The sequence below is a fragment of the Drosophila eugracilis genome, unplaced genomic scaffold (assembly GCF_018153835.1).
Source record: "Drosophila eugracilis isolate 14026-0451.02 unplaced genomic scaffold, ASM1815383v1 contig_1317, whole genome shotgun sequence".
Taxonomy (NCBI): Eukaryota; Metazoa; Arthropoda; class Insecta; order Diptera; family Drosophilidae; genus Drosophila; species Drosophila eugracilis.
The window spans coordinates 338536-362195 of NW_024572115.1; the positions used below are offsets into that span (position 1 = coordinate 338536).

At 36.3% G+C, this 23660-nt stretch overlaps 1 protein-coding gene across 2 annotated transcripts in view; it reads left to right on the forward strand.

Moving 5' to 3' along the window:
- The window catches only part of LOC108103559 (hornerin), a 109918-nt gene that overhangs the window by 42807 nt on the left and 43451 nt on the right, over window positions 1–23660 (forward strand). For both annotated transcript variants that reach the window (XR_005993928.1, XM_041819331.1), the window contains exon 3: window positions 21226–21285. The gene's annotated coding sequence lies outside the window, so the exon portion shown is untranslated. The remainder of the gene's footprint in view (window positions 1–21225; window positions 21286–23660) is intronic.

Below are 23660 nucleotides of genomic sequence, written 5' to 3' on the forward strand. Positions count from 1 at the left end.
CTTTTTCTCTCAGTGCACCGTTGCAAAACAACACAAAAGCGGGACTAAATATGTGCAGGCTTTCTTGTATTTGTGTTAGCAAATGCTCTGCCGTGAGCACCTCTGAACTAAATACTTGAATGAACTTGAATGTTTTCTATGAATTCTTTGAAAAATATAGCCAAAAACGCGGAAATCAAATTGTGTAGCTTAAAAGGTTAAAAAACAAAGAGAAACGTTTACAAATTACTTTCTTCCTCCGAAAGTTTTTCTTTAAATTAACTTGCAATGTATTTTTTAATTTTATCATGTAATTCGTTATATAAAACTGACTTTGATTAAGGTATTTGATTTGATGGAACATCACTTAAAATGTTAAAATATTTAAAACAGCCAATTAGGCAGCGCTTCAGTTTGATTTTCTATAAAAAAAAAAATAACAGTAAAAGTGAAATAGTAAACCTAAAATAAATAGCTTAAAATTCAGATAAATATCAAACTGAAAAATAAAGGAATTTTCTCTTAATTTATTTTGAATTTTTACTTATATTATTTGATATTAAATAAACTTCACTTAAGGTTCCGCTTTTCTTGAGCTTTTAACCAGTAAAATCTTTAACTTAAATGCTTTTGAAAAATCTGAAAAAAAAGTGTCTTAAAAATTCCTTAAAATCCAAAGACTTTCTTTTAATTAACTAGCCAAATTGATTTGATTAAACTTGCATATTGTCATGTTAAATTAACTTTAATTAAGTTTGATTTCAATATTAAAGGAATGTCTGGCTGGCTTACGCACAAAACTAGCACTTAAATTGTTAAAATTTTTGAGAATAAAACAAAAGAAATATCTGCCAGTTTAGCTATATAATTCCCAATGCTTATTTATTGGATTTATTAATTCAGCTTTTGTTGATTTAATCCTCTCAGACAGGCAGACAGTTTAAACTTTGAAGAAGGATGTGAAAAGGTTGAAGTTTGCCGATTTACAAATTATTTATGGGGCATAAACAAATGCCAAAAGCACAGAGAGAGAGAGAGAGATATAAACAGAGACAGAGAGAGATATAAAATTGACAAGGCATTTTGCTGAAACACCTTGAATGTGCATTTTTAAATCCACCCATATACACCCCCAGCACCAACTTGCAAATATTTTACGCTCAATTAAATTTTTCCTGATTTTACCCAATGCTGTTGTTGTTGTAGGTTTATATATATATTATATATATATATTTTTTTTTTCCTCTCAATTTTTGTTCTCTGACGGAGTTTGGATAAAATATTTGCGGTCGAACTGAAAACTGACCCCAATCCCTGACCTGACCTGCCTGCGCTTGCGATTCTGATTCAGAGATTGTGACTCTGATTCCCATTACCCCCGCGGATTTTCCCCAGCTTTTCTCTATCCCCTTCCCCTCCTTCTTCACCCCTTCCTGACTCTACCGCCATCACACGCTTTGTGCTGGTCCCAGTTGGGGAATTTAATTCACATTGATTGCATTTCGAGCGCCGCATTGCGTTGCATTTTAAATAATGCCAGCGGCTTCTGATTTTTTCACTCAGCCGCCGTGCAGCGACGCGGGGTGGCAGGAGAAAGGCAGGGCAGGCAGGCAGGCAGGCTGGTAGGGAGGTGAGGTCATCACTTTAATTAAACAAATGCCAAGCGAAGGCGTCAATTTCTTCTTTCTTTTTTTTTTTGAACAATTTTAAGATGGCACTGGCAGTCAGTCAGGGCAATAAAAAAATCAAAAATAAAAATCAAAATCAAAAAAAAAAGCAAACAAAAAATGGCACAAAATTCGAGAGAAAATGCCTGGAAAAGATGAAATGAAGGGGAAGAGAGAGAGAGATTGATGGAAATGGAGTGCTTCTGGTGGCAATTATGAACTGCTGTCGGTCTCAGTCTATATAAACAAGGCAGGCATTATAGATAGATCGGTGGCAGCTGTCAGCGTTTAACACTCGCCAGGTGGCGCTAATAAACACCATAAGCCCTTGAAGTCAGAAAAGAATGTGTAAAAAAAAGGAGAAATAAATGAAGGAAGGAAGGGAAAGGGTGAAGGAAAAAACAAAGGGAAACAGCTGCAGGTTGTTTGGGAAATAATGTTTATTTTTTATATTTTAATAATATTTAAAAATATTTAGAAAAAAAGGAGAAAAAGTGAACCAAAAATTCTTGATTTTCAAATAATGTTTTTTGTATATTTTTAAAACATTTTTAAGGCATTTTTTTCCACTTTATAAATTCAATAAATGTCAAATTTATCAATTTTACTAATCAACCAAAAAGTTTTATATAAAAAATAATAATTTAAAAAGCTTAAATTTAGCAATAAATAATTAATTAACAGCATTAAGTGTAAAAAAAATTAAATATAAAAAGCATAAAAAACATAAATTTATAAATATGTTTTATTTTTTGCTCACAAATTCATTCAATTAAATAGTTTTTTTCCCCTCTTTTTTTTTGTTATAAATTTTAATTTTATTATTTAATTTCCACTGGCAGCGGCTCACTTTAGAAGCAATTTTCGAAATCATAAGTTAATAGACATTTAATCTGGTCATATAATTATGTGGAAAACTTGCATACGAAAAAAAAAAAAGAAAAACAGAAGGAAAAACTATGGAAAAGTGTGAAAAACTTTCAGTTAAAGAGGAGAATGGGCGGTTAATTCCAGACGCGGAGAGCTTCGCTTTTATGTTCCTCTTTTTCGCTTCGTTTTTAATTATGGACATAATTATTTAATGAATATGTGTGAATACATTATGTCTGAGTGTGAGTGAGTGTGTGTGTATATATGTGGGTGTAATTATATGTCCAGACTGCCATTGTAATCGGTGGGCGGGTCAAACGCCCATTTTTTCTCTTTCTCTCTGCTTCTGTTGGTTGTTTTTCTGTATTATTTTTTTTTTTTTTTGTAAGGTAAAATCAATTTAATTTTGGCTGCCAACGAATAAAAAAAATAATAAAATCATCTTAAAATTCAGGCAGCGTTTGCCAGTCTTTTCTACACTTTTTTTGTTCATTTTTTGTTGTTGTTTTTAAATATTTTTTTTTTTTTATATTTTTCATAAATCGAGTCTCGTTTGTATAATTTTAATCATTGCCAACAACAACAAGTGGGAGGCAGAGCGCGAGGGCCTGCTGAGAAATAATAATAAATAAGCATATAATAATTGAAAATACAATTAGCATAATTGCTGGCCGAGGCGGAGGCAAGGGCAAAGGCAAAAACAAAAAAAAAGTATAATTAACATAATTAGTGTTTACACATATTTAGCCAGCTTTGAGAGGCGGGGCTTGTATCTCTTTTTTTTATCATTCTCTTTTTCACGGAAGCAGCAGCAGCAGCTTCTTTGGAAAATGCAAAAAAAAAGAGTTAATAATAATCTGGTCAAGAAAAATCACGAAAAAGCGTATTTATTATTATTATTTTTTTGACTTGTCAATGCCATTGTTTATCTGGCCATATAAATAAAAACATAAAGTGCAATATCTGTTTTAAAATAAATACCACAAACTATAAATAAAAACGAGGGGGGAAAAAAAATAGTTCAAACAAAATTTTTGTTTGCTCATAAATTTTCCGTTTGCTTTTTTTGCTTTGTGTTTGTGAAAGGGGTTAGGGGGTTGGGTTAGATGGGGTTTGGGAAATGCTTATCAAACAATTTCCGCAAATATATATTTTTAGTGGCAGCTGAACCTCTGCTGTTAGTCCATATTTTCTATATAAAGATAAAACTTATTAAAAGGTTTTTCCATGCGCTGTTTTATAAATATTTTAATCCAATTTTATTTCAATCGTTTTTTGCTATCGTTTTTCCTTTATTTTTTCCTGTCCCCGTTTTCTCGTTTAGGCTGGCCTGTAAAATTCGAATTCAGCCTGGCAAAAGAAGGATTAGCTTTTTCAATAAATTGTAACAGAATTTCCTCTTGGGTGGCTAGTTGGTAGAGATGGCTAAATTATGATAAAAATAACTATGAAGTTGGGTTTTAGGATATATATTTTATATAGAAGAGGCCCACGTTAGATTTGCGTTTTAAAATCGCTATAAAAATAACAATATATAGCAATTTTCATAGAGCGTAAACTTAATCAAACCGCAAACCTTCTATTAAATATGTGACACTTTGACATTCGAAATGGTAAAAAATGGTCAAAATTATCAAAAGTTCTAAATGCAAACTCTACATGGGCCACCACCCAAAATCCAATGATCTTGTGATTAATTTCCTTAAAAAACAAAAATCAACTTCCTATGTTAATGATCTGCTGCCTCTTTAAGTCAAAATCCTTTCTTTTTAAATTCTCTTTAATTTTGTTCGTTTTAATTTATTTTTTATTTCAAATTCCATCCAAATGACATTCCTCATATATATTTTCTTTGCATTTTCTGCAAATTCCTGCAACGTTTTGGGGCATTCCTGTGACCAAAATTGGCTGCTGCTTCTTTAAAAACGCAAAACTAGAAAGAGAGAAAGAAAGGCAGGCGTCTTTTTTTCTCGGACACTGTCTTCTGCGTACGTGAGGCATGAAACGAGATGGAATGAAACAAAATGAAATGAAATCAGGCAAATAAAATAAATAAATAAAGGCGCAGCCAGGAAAGGTATATATATATACATATATAATATATAATACATATACAGATTGCAAAAGCAAGAAACTTTTGAATAACAAATGAAGGAAGGCTGCTGGTGGATGCGACTGGCACTGCTATGCCGACACGCTGCCACTGCGACTGCTGCGGCACAGACAAAACCTGAGCGGACTTTTTAAGCAGATTCCCCAGCATCAAATACCGACCTCTCCTTCGAGTAAGAAGAGTAAGAAAAGCATTCAGCGGAAGAAGAGTGCTGGGCATTTGTTTTTTTCACCCCCCTGCTTTTTCTTCCTTGAGTTTTGCTGCATCAGCAGTAGTAGTAGTAGTGGCAGTAGCGGCAGCAGGAGCCGCCACAGAAGCCGCAGCCAAAAGTCAGAAAGTTAAGCATCCTCCTGCCCTCCACCTCCTCTCTCTCTCTGTGCTTCCCCTAACCCATCAGCATATATTTCTTCAAGCTTTTTGAGCGTTAGAGGTGGCTAGCTGGTCATATAGGGAAACAGTTAGATAAATATATGAAAAATTAGACAAAAAATAAAAGAAAATTAAAGGAAATGGTAAGGAAATTTGAGGAAAATTAAAGATTATAAATATTTTTAGTCTTACAAAGATGAAAACGTCTAATATTCCTAGGAAAATAAAGTTTTTCTAATAATTTTTGTAGTATTTTTGGACTTTTTTTTTCGATTAAATTAGATTTTTAGATTTTATTTTCAATATTTTCAATATCCTAAAATCTGTTTGTTGGCTGTAAAATCTTTTTTAAATCAACAAAAATGTATTTCGATTTTTTAGATATTTTTCTACCTTCAAAATTTAGCTTAATTCCAGTCAAGTAGCTATCTCTATTTCTCAACGCGGCGTATACGTAATCTGCGGCTGTCTGATCACTCACACGACCTGTCGCCCCGCTTGCCGCTTGCAGCTCTTAACTCTTAACTCTTAGCTTCCAGGCTTCCATCACTCCCACCACCTCTCAGCTCCCAAGCTCCCCAGCTCCACTCGGCGACCGGCTCATCCGTTTGTTTGTTTGCTTGTTGGTTTTGTTTGGTGGCATGCCTCGACTCGGCTGCCTTTAGCCTGATACGCCACTGAGTAGCAGATTAGTAGCGCTTATGCTTGCACCTACTACGTGGCAGCTATCCAACGCACATGGGCATGGTCGAGAAGAGCTAACAAAGGGGGCAGATGGGTGGTTAGCTCACGCATGGAGGCTAAAAACCCGCGTTACTCGTTCCCCGGGATGCGGCTGCTGCTGCTGATGCTGCTGCTACTGCTCCTGCTCCTGCTTTCCGCTTTCATTTCGTGGGGGGAAAGATAGCAGGCGGGCGGGTAGAAGGGGGGTGTCCATCAACTTTGTCAGGGACTTTGGTTTGTCGGTTTAACATATCTGCATATCGGGGGAGTCCAACAGATATGATCAGGAAGCGTTTTCGGTTAAATACTTATATTGTCTGGCTTTTGTAGGTTGTGAAATGTTGGGAAAGCCAGTCAAAGGTTAAGCTTCTTTCGATGAATTTTTGAGATTATAAAGATATCTCTTGGCAACTTTGTTAGTTTATTGACTTTATTTTGATATTTTTCAAGTTTAAGATCAGCAGCGCTGCTTAATAATAAGCTGTTAAGTTAAGAAAATTGGAAAATCGAATCTCTCTTCGTAATGCTTTCATAATCACTCGTTTTGGTAAGGTAAACTACTGATCAATTTTAATCGATTCAGCCTGGCTGGCAAGAGTATTCCCGAAACGTGTTGGCCTGCCTTTATTGGTTTTTGGCTCCCAGCCTTTAGGCCATGGGTTTTGTTTTTCGGCTTTGAGATTGTGCCTTCTCTTGGCTTTTTTTTTTCTTTCTGGTGCGCCGTCTGTTATCCTGGTCGCGTCTTGGACCGCTGTCATCTGATCTGTGGCGTGGCTAAGTGGCCTCTCTGCACTCTCCCCGCTACCTTGGTGAGGGGGTAAAACCTGGATCCCGAATATAAACCTCCCTCCCTACCTCCCTGAAACTACTCCCCTTGCAATGAGTCCGCGTCTGTCCATCAGTCGATTGCATCCATCCACCCGCCATTGCCATCGCCATCGCCATCCCATGACATGACTCGCTTTTGGCTTTCCTGGTCGTCTTCTCCAGCTCAGTGCTCCTCCACTTCATGGTTGTCTGGCGTATGCGTTTGGAATTTTTGATTTTGCCACATTGCAGTCTACAGTCTACAGTATACAGTCAATATGCAGGATGGTCCCTGCTGCTGCTGCTGCTGCTGCTGCTGCTGCTGCTGTTGCACTCCATACTCCTCCATGCCTCATCCCTGGACTACTGTGGTCCGCTCCGCTTGCCGTTTTGTTTGTTTTTGTGTCCGCTTTTTCCTGCTTTATTTTTGCTCTTCGCCAAGCAGATTGAATTTTGATTTGGCGGGTAATTGAACTTTTACTACAGCAGCAGCAGCAGCAGCAGCAGCCAACTGTCCCAAACCTCTCCTTTACTCCCCTCCTCCCTTAAATCCACAATTTTGTGCTGGCCATGCCTTCTCCATTGCCTTCTCTTTCTGTGCCTTCTTGGCCATGATTAATGGCCGGCAATGCGCAACGCACGATCTACGTTTTTGGCCTCATCATAAATTATTAAACAAGTCCACTTGACACATGCACATGGAGCTGGGAGATGGGGAAGATGGGAGTTGAGAGATGGAAGCTGGAGGGGATTGAATGAAACTTCACAATATAAATGACCAGAACGAGATGCCGCTTTTTTGTTGTTTTCTTTTTGTACCCCCCTCTGGATAACAAAACTGTACAAAACGGTCTCAGGCTCTCAGGTTGTTGGTTCTCCTCCAACGACCATCCTTCTCCATTTCAGAGAAGCTTCATTCTGGAAGAGATCTCCACACACACACTCACACAACATTTTTGGCATTCCCCAGACACCGAAAACGGTAAAAACGAGACATGTCCAAGAGCCAAGAGCCAAGATGACAAAGACAAAGTCGCATCTTCTGCCAGCAATCCAACCAGCCATCCTGACCAACCTCCTCTCATCGCCATTTGTGGACAATGTTTAAATGATGATATACTTACTTATAAAGTGATCAGTGGATCGTCTCGTATAAATTGGCAAAAGTTGTGCTACAGAAATAACTAGGATGATGATGATGATGATGGTTGGGGCAAGATCGATCGATTGTATGTGGTGAATGTGATCGAAGAGGGGAGTACTCTTTGGCCTACAGAGAAATTCCAGGAATGCCAGAAGGCAAGAATAGCTTTATAAATACTTGGCTTAAATATCTTTAATTGTTGTGGTTTTTTGATGACTTCCTTTTGTCAGGAAAGGTTTAAGGTGACTTTAATGAAAATCCTCAAAAAGTTTGTCTCTAAGACGGCGGATGGTCGCGTCTTTCTATGCGATTTAAGTGCAAACTCAAGGGAGTTGAGATTTTTGGGCTTTTGTTTTGCTGTTTAGATGATAGTAGCCAAAAAGCCGTCTTTTATAGAGGTCCATAGGGATATACTGTCAAGTTAGAAAACTTTCCTAGCTTAGCTTGAACTTTTGAGAAGCGCAGAGAGAGGTCCATTTCTGTGCTTCACCTCTAAATGATAGCTAAACATTGTAAATAAACTTATAAAATTTCAATGCTTAAAGCTTAAAGGGTATGTTAAAGCGAATGTTAATGATGGCATCTTTTACTTTTTACCCCCTCATCGACATTTCCAAAGGTGGAAGCATTTATGTAGCTACAACACTCAGATAAGAAACGAAACGAAACGTAACGAAAGGTGCTAAAGTTGATAGTCCGGCGACCTGGTCAAAAGACAAGGGCAGCAGGAAGCGGGCTAGGAGGAGGACATTGAGGAATGCTGGAGGAGGGGTTATGGCAAAGGGAGCCAGCCAGCCAGTTTAGACAGCGGAACAGCAGCAAACCAGGCAAGCGTTTCGATGGATAGGGAGGAACAGGGTTGGGGTGTTTCCCTTTTGCTATATGGTTTTGTTTACCCTCCAACGGATGATGGGAACTGCAGAGACAGAGCGAGATCCGATGGCGAACAGCGATAAAAAGAGAGAGCGAGGAGGGAGAACGGCAAGAAGTAAAACCAGAAGAAGTAGTGGTCCGTCCGATGATGATGATGATGTTGATGATTTCAGCAATAATAATGACAACACACAGCAGCGACAACATTTCATAATAATCAGCGCGCTGGGGAATGCATTAAAATGCCCCAGAGATGAGATCAAATGAGATGGGTTTGATGATGGAATTGCTGAGCTTGGCAAAAGGAGACAACCTCTGCCAGTTTCTTAATTTATTTATCAATTTATTTTAGAAATCTTAAATTGAAAAACAAATTTCTAGCCTAGGCAAATTGCATTTCATCGTTGAGAAAATATTCTTCAAACTCCAATTAACAGTTTTAATTGTGTTTTCCAAGCCTTTTGATGAATGTCCTTAAATTGCTTTTCCTTTTTATTATTATTAATATTAATAATATTAATAAAGAGCTTTAGCTCTCGATGAAATGCATTTTCATTTTCGTTTTTCAACAAAAATTGATTTCGTAAAATTGAATTTTTAATAAGTATTGATGTTAATTAACCGACATTGCTGGCTGCTTGTTGCATGCCACGTTCTTCTTCTGTTTGCCACATTCATTATTTTAAAAGGCGAAATGGAAAAGCATTTAATTAGCTCAACTCAGCTCAGTTCGATATATATATATATATATATATATATAGATATATTAAACACCGATTGAGTACTTGCAACATAATCGTTGCTTAATTTCCCCACGGACTGCTTTTACTCTTTTTTTGTGCTGCACTCGGTAAAAGTTTACCAAACTAAATGGGGCAAACTAAAGGAAAAACTATAGACATCTGATTTCCTAACTAATCGCATTATTAATTCATTGTTTTTCCAAGCTTGTTGTGTTTCGTCTTTAAGGAAGATAATTGAACGCTTTTCTCTTCGAGGGGAAAGAAATTATCAACTCTGATTGCGCCTTTGGTGGTTAAGTTTTCCCTTTTAAGTTTTCTTTCTTCTTTCTTTTTGTAGATTTCATTTTCCTGTTTTGTTATATTTTTCTTCTCTACGTCTAAGTAGAAGCTACCTGGTAGCCACCTGTCTGTTGGCTCGTTCACTTTGCCACACATATTGTCATGCGGAATGCCAATTTAAATTGTATACCCAAAGGACATTGCACATTGCACATGTCGAGACATTGCCTCGTTTTGTTGCCTCCTCGCTTTGGCTAGAGATGGTACTTTACTAGGTCTGGGATTAGTTTCTAGAGGTGATGGGTGGTTTTTTTTTTTTTTAACTTCTAGAAAGTTAGGATGAAATATTAAAGAGGGGATTTAATAGAGAAATTTACTTAAGAATGAAAAGTTAAGCATTAATTTTATTAAACTGGAAAGACAGTATGTAGTAAGATAGCCTGTGGGTAGTTTAGGTACATTTTTTGTATCTTTTACAGAGGGTAACAGAGCTAACAGAGGAGTTTTAGCTGTACTACCTTAAGCTTATAGAAGGGTAAAAAGGTAGATTTGGGAAAAAATAAATATAAGAATATAAAGGAGCAAATATACTCAACCTTGCTATGGATAAATATTAAATTTACTGTACCTAAGGTACATTTTAGTGCACTTTTACAAGCTAAACTATAGTAAATCCTTAAATTATTACTTGGATGAAGGAGAAGATGATGTCTGCATAGATTAAGGACTTGAAGTATGAATCTTCTACTCCTATTAAGCTATAATGAAGAAAGAACATTGTACCTTAGGTACAAAAATGTATAAAACTAAGTACCTTTAGCCCAAAAATTGATATTTATTGAGCAATTTTGATGGTTTTATAAAGCCTTTTATCAAATATGATCAAAATTATTTAAAAAATGATCCAAAAATGCTCAAAAAATAATTTAAAAAATTATCAAAAAAAGATTAAAAAATTATCAAAAAAATGTTTTCAAAAATTATCAAAAAGTGTTCAAAAAGTAATCAAAAAAATATAAAAAAAATTATCAAAAAATTATCAAAAAATTATTAAAAAAACCATTTAAAAAAAGTTATCTAAAAAATGATCAAAAATATAAAACGATAACATAAAAGCAAGTATCGGATTGTTTTTTAAAACTATTCTGTTGTATCAAATTTTTTAGGGAAACATCCCGATGGCTAACATCTCTAGTATATTGGTTGCTGTTGTTATTGTTGTTGTCCTGCCAAGAGATTTGCCATAGTCACCGTCTTTTTAGTTGTTATTTCCTTGGTTCGTTAGTTGTCTAGGTCTTGACAGGGACAACCTTTACCACCACCCTTGACAAACCCACCCACCACCACCGTCTGTCATTTGCTGTCGTCGTCATTTACCTGGCTTGCCTGTTCCTGCCCCTCTTCCTGCCCCTGTCCACTGCCACTGGCTCTTCACCTCTGGCATGTCCTGTTGGAATTTATGGGAAAATAACTTGCTGGAAATTTATGAAAACTACGACGCCATAATAACAATAATCAGACTAAGTAGTGACCGCTGCCAGACATAAACTCTGACCAGATAAACTCGTCGTCGTCGTCGACGTCTCTGTCTTCTTTTTCTATATAAAAATGCTAATGTCTGGGCGACATTTTTAATGTGAGTAAAGGAGCTGCTGGCACGCCTCCTATTCGCCTCCTCCCGTTGGTCACAGCTTAATTAGCAAAAATGTCTCGCGAACTTCAGAGACGACGACGACGACGACGACGACGACGACACATTAAGATAAGAGGTTCGCCTTAAGCTGATTGCCTGGTTTAGTGTTATCTGGACTATTTATAGGGCCACTGGCGGCAGTCAGACTGCCAAATGGTATATATATCTATATCTGTATCTATATCTATATATATATATATATATATATATATATAGCTATAGCTAATATAGCTGCCTCTTTTTGATGAAGCGCGCCAAGAGCGAAAGAGATTCATCTTCGGCTATCGGTTTTGTAGATTTTTATGCCTCTAGCAAAAGGCTAAATGGAAAATGTTTCCTGGAAAAGGGAAAACATAAACAATTTAATGGGATTTTAGATAATTTGTTAATCTCTTCAAATATATTTTATTTTTTAGGGTTTTTTAAAGACAACATAAAAATATTATTACTTTTTAAGAAGGCGGAAGCCGTTCATTAGTTAGTTTTTCTAACTTTTTATGTTGCTGAAACTATTTTTTGGCTAAGCTCTGATGGCTGTTGACTTGCCTGGTGCTTTGCAGGTGCGTTCACCTCTTCACCCCCCCCCAGGTGACCACGCTCCAGTGACTTCCCTAAGCCTTCTCTATGTATGTGGCAAGCTCTGATGACGTGGGAAAGGGGGCGGTCTGACCACCCAAAACATACATAGACTGACAAATTTCTGTTTACACCCTCGAAAAATATGCAAAAATGGCGACAGGTCGCTGGCCTTTTCCATAGTTTTTCTTCTCTTTTATTTCAACAACTGCATTTAAGCGCAAATTTTCACTCGTTCTTGACATTCATTTCGCCCAAAAAGTGTTTTGGGAATGAAAACCAGGAAAACTGAAAAGGAGGAGAAGGTGGAGAGAAGGGAAAGCAGCTTGGAGAAGCCGACAGAGTGACTGGCACTTGACATGCAGGCAAACGTGTTGACTTTGTCTAGGGAATTGGTTAAACTGAAGGGCCAAGAAGGTGGCGGTGGTCGACACATGGAAAAATGTAAGAAAAAAAGGGGAATTTTTAAAAAGATTTTTTAAAGGGTTTTTGAGAGGGAGCTTTGGGTTTGGGTTTTGGTATTTTGAAAAGTTTTTAAGCTTAAATTTGTTTATTTTTAAAGATATTTTAAGGAAAAGGCAGAAAAATAGTCTAGAAAACTAAGTCACCCTACTAAAAATGACCCCCATTACCTTCAACACAACTCTCAACCCATTTTCACCATTTATTTTCTTCCAGTGTATGCATTTGTATGTGTCGCAACTTTTTTAATGAGCGCCGCGCACAGGCAAATGAAGTAGCAGTGGCGGCAGTCACCGCAACGAAATGGCAAAAGGGGGGTTTGCTGGTCGAGGAGGGGGTGTAGAGGAGGGGTTTTCCAGTGGTGAGAGCCAGCAAACCGCCAACGTGTCATGGCCACCATAAAAGTTTTGTGACACTTTTTTTGTGCCTCGGCAGGCGGCGCTTCTTCTGCTGCTGCTACTTCTGGCCGCCTGCCTTCCCTAGGCGAAAGTCAAAATCTGTGAAAGAAGTCGTCGGGAAAAAAAAGGGAATTTTAATAGAAAGAAAAGAATATATATTGTGGGATATACATATGATATATATATATGAAAAAGATATATACAAAAAAAGGGGGAAAAAGTGCAACTTTTATGCAGCAAAATGTAGGAAAAACAAAAGTTTGGGGCACAGGAAACTATTTCAAAATGTTATTAAGATTTGATTTTCCTCAAGGAATTTTTTAAGAATTTTTTAAACATTTCTAAAAAGTAAAAAATAGTTTAATTTAAATATTTTTTAGATTTTTTTTAACTCAAATTAAGTAAATCTCAAAAAAAAAATCTCAAAAGATCAAAAAAACAGAAAGTTTATTTCTAGCAAGAAAATAATTTTCAAAAAAAAAGATGCTTCTAAAAAGTACAATTTTTTCTTATGGTGGGTGTATGTGTGTGGCATGCCACTTGATGTGGCTTCTATTTGCCATTTGCCTCTGCATTCAGCCCCCTTCTCCAACCTTATCCATACTCCTCCTCCCTATCTCTCCCTCTCTCTCTCCTTTCTATATTTGCCCGTCGTCAACACACGCGCAAAATGACAAATTAATGCGACGCTTGCCACCCTGCCTCTGCCACGCCCTCAACTGTCTGGTGTGTCGCCACTTGGGTGGGCGTTGCGTAAGCGCAAAAATTGTTTACGACATCCCCACCTACCCAACCCAACCCAACCCCCCCTTGCTCCTTCATATATATATATATAAACTATAAATACTTTATAAGATCTTCTTGCGGCTGCTTTTAGGAGATTCGCTTACGCGGTCGTTGCTTGTGGTGTGTCGTTTTGTTGGCGCCCTCTGGCGGTACCAAATCAAACGACAAAAGCATATAATGGCATTATATTTCCAACTAATTTGTAATGTCTTAACATGAGCTAAATTTGGATTGCAAAAAAAATAAAAAAAAAAAAGGGGGAAAAAAGTGAGAAGGGAAAATGGCAATTGTTAAGTGGGAACATGTGTAAAATTTTAATGAGAGTGAGATATATTTTGGGATTACGATAGGGGTTAGTTAAGATCCGGATGAGGAAAGAAAAGAAAAAAAAAAAAAAGTCTATTTCTGTTATGATATTTTGTAATTTTTTACAGTCTTTTCTTTCAATTTCACTTGATATTACATTTTTTGATATCTAATTTGAGATCAAAGAACCGAACCTCCCCTTCTTATAACCCATAACCGCTCTTCCGCTTTTCCATCAAAAACCCCCAAACTAATTACCTCACTTAACCAATCTCTCAGCTCAAGTGGGGAGCTTCTTGAGTTCAATTCGGATACAGCAGTTTCCATTTGGAGAGTCGTAAATCTAGCCCTGATTATGGCACATGATCTTTAAAAAGTTTTTGTAGATATGGGCTACTTAGGTTAGGCTCCGTACGTACTTTAACATAAATCCCCTCGCTTTCATAAGCTTATCTTATAGCTTGCCCCCAAGTGGCACTTCCCGGCATTTCAACACCCTCAACGAAATCAATTTGTTTGGATTCCGAAAATAAGAAAAAGACTGGAAAAAAGAAAGAAAAAGAAAGAAAGAAGAAAACTAAAAGCAAAGCTCAAGTGATGAGTGTCAGAGCCCCCCTTTTCCCCACTAACCCACCAACCAGACTGGCCCAGCCTGGCTATATATCATAATGATGAGGATCGTTTGGAATTGCTTTTTTTTTTTGGGAATTTTTTCATTCAAGTGAAAAATCTGTATTCCTCTTTTGTTAGGTTTGGTTGTGGGGGGAGGGTGTCTGCCACATATTTCTTTCTTTTCGTGGCCCTGCTTGGTGCCTCATCTTCTCTAATTGATTAAGCGTGAAATAATTTCTTTTGATTGACTTCAATTGAAATGAATTATTCTTTAATTGGAGGCGCGCAGTCGGTGACCAAAAAAAAGAAAATCAACCAAAAACCAAATGAAGGAAAAATACTTCTAAGCAAGTTTAACCCATGATTGGTAAGGCAGGAGGGGGAGGTATGTGAATTTATGTCTATGCGGCAATAACATTCAACAAACAACAACAAATAACTTTGATTTGGATTTGGATTTTGATTTGGATTTGCCTTGCCTACAAATATAAATGCAAAATTTGCAGAAAAACAAAAATAGAAAAAGAAGAAAGAAGGAAAATGGGGGAAATAAAAGAGGGAAATAGTTTGGGTAAAGCGGAAAGCTTAAAGGTTAAACCAAGTGTTACTTAGTAAAGGTTTTTAAGAACTGAAATTAAAAAGCTCAAAGAATAAAATAAACTTTTTAGGGGTTTTATAGGTTTATAAAAATAAAATATAAAATATAAAGCAAAGTATAATAAACATAAAATATGATATTTTTTTAAAGTAAAAAAGTAATTTTTCGAAAGTTTTTGAATTGATTTTTAGGCTTTTTGAAGATGTTTTACTTTGGAAAAGATTTTAAGATATTAAAATTATGTTTAAAAAATAATATAAAATTTTATCAAAAATTCTTCTAAAATTCTTCTAAATCTTAAAAAATATCATACATTTTATAAGATTTTTTTTTAAAGAATATTTATAGATTTTTTAACCTTTTTTTAAACAAACTTAAAAAAAAGAACCCTAAAAGTACATGAAAATAAAGTAACTTCCTCCGCCCCCAAACTAATACTATCCATTTTGGCCTGGCCACACCCTGTATTTAGTTTCGGGATATGTTCGTTCCTGCCACCATCACACCACCATCAGCTCCTATAGCCCTCCTCCTCTTGGGGGAACCCTCAAAAAATCGGTGTCCTGCCTTGCTGACTATGTTGTTGTGCCTTCTGCTGCTGCCACTGCTACTCCTCTGTTGCCCGTTGTCGTTGTCAAGAACAAAAATAATAATAAAATTTGCTGTCGCTGCGAATATAAACAGGCAATTTTTGTGCCGCTCCCCCGTTGCTGCCCCCTCTCAAAAAGCAAAAACAAAAAAAAAAAAAGCTGCCTCAACAGCAATAGCAACAACAACAAGAACAACAACAACGGAAAACAGGAGACGATGGCAGCTGTTTTTAATGTCTGCACAGCCGCCTAATGGCGCTTAACGGTTCACAGAGGGGCCAGCCAAGGGGGGGCCTGGCAAAGGTTGGGGGTTAGGGTAGGCTAGGGGGGTGTGGAAAGTTAGAGGAGTTGCCATGAAGTTTAAGCTAAACACTGAGAGAAAATTTTGAACTAAAACAAAGAGTTTTGGGAAGAGAAATGGCTTTTAGGAAGTTTAGTTTTAGGTTTTTTAGATTGATTTTAAGTTTTTTTTTTTTAAGTTTTTGAATTTATTACTTAATTTCAACTTATTTTTCTCTCTGTAACCCATTGGCACTTATGGCCGACCAAGTTTAGACTGTCTCCCGTGTGTTTGTGTGTTATTTTTTGTCTGGATTTGTGGCAAAAATTGAAAATCATATGCTCATCGTCGTCATTGTCCTCACATTTTCACCCCAACCGTAAAAAAAAAGAAAGGAAAACCGCGATCCTTATTGGCATTTATTTTATGTGCTCGTTAAGTGGCAGGCATTTTAGCCAGAAAGAAATAATGTAAAAAATTAGGCAAAAAAAACGTAAAAGAAATGAAAATGTAAAGAAAAACGTTGCTTTAATTGAGAGAGAGAGAGAGCGGCCCAGTGGGGTCGTAAGAACCTGTGAAGGGGGAAGCTAATCATGTAAATTTTTAAAGCAAAATTACTAAAGAGCTGGGAATGGGAAAATATATAAGAAAATCTCATATTTACTTCTTAATTTTAAGCAATATTTAACTTAAACACTTTTTAAAACATTTTTAATCTTTTTAACTTACTTAAAAATAACTCCTTTTTTTGATAATTTTTGAACTCCATTAACTCGATTTTGTTTGGTCTTTGGAAAAAGTTAAACATGATTTGACCTAAGCAAAAGCTGATTCTAAAATGGAATTACAACCTTCCTAACCCTCCACCCCTTCGGACTGTTTTGGCCCCAAAAACTTGCCAAGGTTTTCCTGTTTTCAAAAACATAATTTCCTCAACACAAACACACAAACACACATAAAGGGCAGGGAAAAAATGCTTTCCATACAAAATGTGGAAGCCAAAAAGTTGCACAAAATTGCCAAAGTTTTGTTTGCTTATGCATTGCCTTTTGCACTGCCCTTGTCAACCGGTGGACACCAGCCCCTTAAGCCTCACCAACCAACCCCGCCCCCTTTATATACCCCCTGAAAAACCTAAAAAACAAAATTCCCCTAATTTTGAGTTACCCTGCTAAAAAAAAAGAGCGGGGGGAACAAATTATGTCAGCAGAACGAACGAACGGACGGGTGTGTAAATTATTTATGTGCCAACCAACTGTCCTTCCCCAACAGACTGCTTCGTCTTCTTCTTCTTGTTGCGGCACGCATGGGTTAAGCCTGACGCCCTTAACCCCCTTCTATCTATGCTCCTCTTTTACTGCTCCTATATTGCTCCTTTGTGCCAGGTTATAAATAAAAATCATTATTACTCGACTTCTGGGTGAGAGATTAGGCCTTAGATTGCTGGAAAATATATATCAAATTTATGTTATTAACTTGTTATAAATATAGTTAATATAGTTGTTATTAAACGTGTCAGTTAATAAAATATCAAGTTACAAAATTAAAGATAATAAACAGGAATTAGAATTAGAAATTAGATTGAATTTTGTAGATTTTTCCGATAATTTTTATAAAAATATTTATTGTTGTTAAAAGGAATCTTTCTGTATGATCTTAATTTGAAAATTTAAAAGTTAAATTCCATCAAGATCAAGAAATTACAAAAGTCGGTATTTTTTATTTTATTTTTTTATTTTCAGATTAAGCAATCAAACTTTAAACTTACAAACTTCCAAATCTTTAATATTCCGTGTTTATTTTAGTAATTTTGTAATATTTTTTAAGGCTAGAAAAATATATATTTAAGAGAAAAGAAATAAAGCACAAAAATATAAATTTTTCTAATAAAAATAACAAACAAAAATGTCTAGAAAATTGACTTAAAATCTTTATAAATTTTAAAATCAAAGTTTAAATTTCGAATTTTCAATATTTAATATTCTGTGTTTATTTCCGTATTTTTGATACATTTTTGTAAGGCTAGGAAAATATATTTTTTGAAGAGAAAATAAATAAAGGTCAAAAATCAAAAGTTTTCTAATAAAAATAATAAAAAAAAATTAATCTTTCATATTCAGAAAGTGATTTTAAAATATTTTCAAACTCTTTAATGAAACTTCAAATTCAGAAAACTTAAAATTCAAAAATCTGTGTTTATTTCAGTATTTTGAATAAGTTTTTGTATAGCTAAAAAATATATATATTTAACAGAAAATAAATAAAAGTCTAAAAAGGAAAAGAAAGAAGGATTTTTCCTATAAAACAAAAATAACATAAAAAGCACTTTTAAGATGAAGAAAGTTTGAACCAAAATATTCTTAAAAAGATCAGAAAAATTAAATCTCCAATATAGAACATTTCAAATTCGTTAATTCCTTAACTATTTTCGATGAAAATTCTTGTTGACCTTTTTTATATTTTTTGTGTTTTCTTTTCCGCTTCGCTTTCAGCTGGCCAGGTTGAAGTTTTCGTTTGAAATTAGTACGCATTGTCCTTAATTGTTGGGGCGTTTGTACAGAGGGGGTGGGGGCTGGAATTTTATGGTCTTTTCAGAAGGGGGTTCAACAGTATAGTATATATATATATATATATTTAAGTATATATATAGAGAGAGACAGAGAAAGAGGAAGTATATACTGACTTTTGGTTTGGCCAAGAGCCATTGACTTGGCTCCCTGCTGCGTGTTTATTTATTTGACTTGTGCATGTCGCTTTTGGGTGTTAACTTTAATAATTAACGGCATTAATTGCCGCATATGTCACATGTTTGCTTTGCCTCCACAAACCCACCCCCCCTCAAACCCCCCGAAACCTTAACCGCATTTTGCCCGGAGGGGCGGCCCCTCTGCATTTGTCTTCGTTTTGTTTTTATAGAACTTCCTCTACCTCCCCCTCGCTCTCTTTGGGTTTCTGTTTTCTTTTTACCTACCACCCAGCCCACTCCTTCCTTTGAAATATTTAAACGCTTATGTCATTCGCCTCGTATATATCCCTTGTTTAACCATCCATCTGCCCCCCTTTTTCCACCTTTCAACTGCATAATTCATAAATGGGCTAAATGGAAAATTATGCATTTGTAGGTCTTTAATTGACTGGGCTGTATGGGCCACTTTGAGGGTGTTCTATATACTCTTCTATATATATAATTTCAAAGCCAATTTGAATCGATATTTTGAGTTTTTAACTAGCTTGGCTAAGTAAGTTTAAGCCAGCAAACCAAGCCAAAGACGACCACCCAAAACTTAGAGTTTAACCATGGCATAAGCATATCTTAAGAGACTTTTGTTTAGTTTTTTCCTTTATCTAAACATTGATATTTATTAATCGAGGTTCATTAGAGACGGCAATAAAACCGGTAAGAAAAAAAAAACAAAACCTCGATTGATGTTTTGTTTATCGTTCAGATGCGAGTTTGGTTTTCAAAATGCTTTGCTGCTCCTCCTAATGAGAACTAATGAATGCGTTGGAGTTGAAGTTGAAGTTGTAGATTAAGATGGAGTTTTGGGTCTCTCAGCCACCGGTTTTCTTCTTTATTATTATTATTATTTGTATTTTATGCGATGCGGCAAAAGGTAGGAGGTTGCACAACCCACACACACAGCAGATAAAAAGAAACCAAATCAAAAACTGGTTTTTGATCTCTGCTCTGATTCGTTTTGGTTTGAGGGGAATGACAAATGCATTTGAGATTAAGATCAGAGATCTTATCGTGGCTGCCAACTAATGGGCTTAAATGTGATGACAATAAATTGATTTCATGATTATGGGAATACGATTTTTGGAATTTATGGATGCTAATAATGCAATTTGAAGTCATTAAGATGGTAGAGATTGTCCCATTGGCATGTTATTAAGATATTAAAAGGTGAAGCCAAAGGAGATTAAGATAGCTCAAGTGGAAAATCTTCTTTAATTTTGAAAGCTCTAAACTAAGAATAGTTTATCTATCAGTGGGTTTAGAGAGAAGGTGGGAGGTTATTTTTATAATAATATTTTATTGGTTTTTAAATAAGCAGGAAGAAAGCCTTAATTTTCACACTCCCCCCCTGTGAGAGAGAGGAGGAGAGGAGGACATGAAAAAGAAAAACTTCTGAATGCTTTTCATGTTTTTTGCTTTCCCATTTTGTGGCTTCTGTAAAGTGTTTGCCACAGAACGCTTAAGGCGCTTATGGGTGGGGTGGCAAGCAAGTAAAAGTTCAAAAATCTCATTAAATACAACAATATAAACATGCAACAACAACAACAATATACTAAATATTTATGCTCGGCTGTAAAAAGTTCATTTTTTTTCTGTCTCTCTCTCTGTATGTGTATCGCATTTGGCTTTCCATATAAAAATTGTGTAAAATAATAAAAATAATTTGAACAACAACAAGAGACGGGGGAGGAGGCAATATACAGACACAAAAAGCATCGTACACCACGCATTCATGCAACACATTGTCGCCCCAGACGCCATTTTGGCTTTGTTGTTGCGTGTAATGGATGCCGTTATGTGCAGAAATGGAAGGAATCCAAAGAGGTGGGCGGTGAAAGGAGGGAGGGACAGGGATTGAAATCGAGTTTTGCGATTCGCCTTTTTGCATTACTTCGACTTGAATGCGTCCTGTGTGCAATGGTGGCCAATGCTGCACATTCATTCGCCCCTCGCGACCGTGTGGCATAAATATAATTATTTCGTTATAAAAATGCATTCCACAAAAGAGAGGAAAGTATAGGGAGGGGGTGGTGGCAAGAGGTGAATTCCTTTATGCGACACTTGTCCTCAAGCATTCCATTCGTCGTATACCGATAGGGAAAATGTTTATTGCCCCGACACAGAGAAGACCTCTCCGTTGGCTTTCCTTTTCTTAACTTTGTTTGCCTTTTTCTTTCTTTTCCTTCCTTTCTCTTTCTCTTTCCTTCCTTTTCCTTCCACACACCAAATCGAAATCCCTCTCAAGTGCTTTTTGGTCCTTTCTATGCGCTTCTCATAAATATTAGTTGGCTGGCAGGGAAATGAGAATTTCTTTGGGTTTACAAGGCTTAAGAGGTTTGCAAATTGAACTTTTTTTTGGGAATTGTTATTTATTTTTGATAGAGAAATCATTTAATATTTTAACTTCTTTGATTTATTATCATTTTATCTGCTTAAAATCTTAGCAATAAGCATAAATTTCCTAACAATTTGTCACTTAATTCCTTGCTTAACTAAGAAACTTTCAAAATACATACAAACACTGGTCTTAGTTTTACTTCTTAAACCGAAAAACATCCTCTACTCTCTACATAATTACCCGCATTAAACTATTTTTTCTACTTTCTTTTCATTGCAGTTTTTTAAAACTAAAAGGAATTCGATTTGTTAAAGGAATTTGCATCATATTTGTGGACAAGTAAGTGTAGTTTCTGGTATACAGGTAAATCCGACCAAGGATTACAGAACAGACAACTGTCATTGGCATTTACAAAGAAGACTGACCCACGCCTTAAGGAAACCTATCCTTAATCTTACTCCTGTTTTAGTTGCTTACGGAGAAAGAAAGAGGGGGGAGAAGAATGATAATGGGGTTATATGATATGAGATAAAATCTTGTCTTTAGTTAGTTCAGATCATTATATTTATGATATATTTTCATAGCAAATATTATCATAAATATATAAAATTTCTCATAATTTTGACTTTCTTCCAGTGCACTTGCCTTTCTTCACGTTTCCAGTCAACTGATTATAATAACACGATTTATCAAATGCACGTAAATTACAATAAATTAAACACGAAATTAATATTAATGACAAAGGCAGGCGCACATAGACAGAGTGTGTGTGTGGATGTGTGGGTGTAAATGAGGGTGGTAGTGTTGGGCCTGAACTGTAGATAAACGAAGACCCAACATGCAGGCAATATATATATTCTCGGTATATATCTGTTTTGTATATTTGTGCAGAGACAATTGCCAAATTAAGTGCATGCCTCTGTTCCAGCCACGCCCCATTTCACAGTCAGTCAGGGCCTTCCCTTTACATTTTCCAGAGCTTTCCTTCTCTCTCTTGTCTTGTCTCTCTCCCTCCCCCTACATGCCATCTTAAATATGAAAATCGTTCTTTTGATTGCAAATTTGCTTATTTGCATTGCATTTGCGAGGTACCCGCAGTTAATAAGCTTCGGACATAATAGTCCAAACAGAGAAGGAACACACACATGGTATACCTCCTCCTGCTGCCTGCCTGCCTGCCTGCCTGCCTGCCTGGACAGTGAAAGCCAACAAATGACCAAGCGATTGATCAGGACAAGCTAACTGAATGAGGCCTATAGGCGGCTTTTCATTCTGTACGAAGGAACAGGCTGAGGAAGAGCAGATGGAGGAGGAGAAGGTTGTGGGTCAGGAATTTCGGTTAGCAGGGAGAGAGGGGAGATGGTAAAACGCTTTATGGCTCCTCAGCTGATTGGAGATGTTGAAGTGAATTCCGAGTTAATTCTGTGATTGGGAAATGCTTAATATTCCAGTTAAGGATAAAGAGGAGATGAAAGTTAGAATTGTGATTTGTGAATGGGAAGGGTAATGAAAAGAGAAAGTTAGAAAACTGCTTTTGGGCAATTAGAACGGAAAGCCAGTCACTCTTTCAAGGATATAACACCTAATCAGACAGCCTAAAGGGAATATCCTGTTAATATTAGTTAATGATAAGCTTAATAGAGTGTTTATATCATTAACTTAACTCCTTTTGGAAATCAAGACTAAGTAGCAGTCACTGTTTGAAAACTAAAACTAAAAGCAAGTCACTGTTTCAGGGATATATGACTTAGTAAGACTCAAAGTTCACTCTAAAAGCAATAACCTAATAAGACAAGTTAATGATAAGTTAAATACAGTGTTTGTATCACCAACTAGCCAAGTAACACTCACTAAATGTCATCATTTTGATAAAGAACGATTACTGTTTGAAAACGAAAACTAAAAACCAGTCACTGTTTCAGGGATAAATTACTTATTAAGACTAAAATTTCACTTTAAAAGCAATAAACTAATAATATTAGTTAATAATAAGTTAAATATAGGACTTATATCACTAACTATATCACCAACTAGCCAAGTAACACTCACTAAAAGTCACAATTTTGATAATCTGTGATTTTGTAAGCTTGTATAGACCCAGCCATCCCCGGCAGCTCATCCTTAATTGCGATTGTTGCAAGGACTTGCAAAATTTTGCATATTTGATGAGCCGCCTGGCGCTCTCTCGCTATGGCCTGCATATGCATATGTATATGTATATCTGCATCTGTATGTATACATAGCTACATACTATATTGTACATACATATGTACAGTTTTCATGTTTGTTTGTATGGCAAGTCTCGGGGTCTTTCGATATCACAGACAGACAGAGAGACGTTCGTACCTGGCCCTGTTGAGTTGCAATTTGGCTAACAAATTATGCAACAGCAACAGTGGCAATAACAACAACAACAAAGCGGCACTACTGACCCAACTACACTGTGGTGAAAAGGGGGGTATGTACGAATGGGGGGGATAAGAGAGAGGGTGAATGATAGTCCGCGTTGACTTTATGGCCAGTCCGTCGGGTAGGCTCATCCGTCCGGCGGCCCTGTTAAATAATTGTAATTTATGGCATTTTACACAAATAAATATATGGAAATCAATAAATTTACCTCACACACACACATCTCCTCTCTCTATCTATCTTTCGGTTTCCCTATACTTTCTGTCTCTTTCATATACTACTTACAAAGACTTTCCCCATGGAGT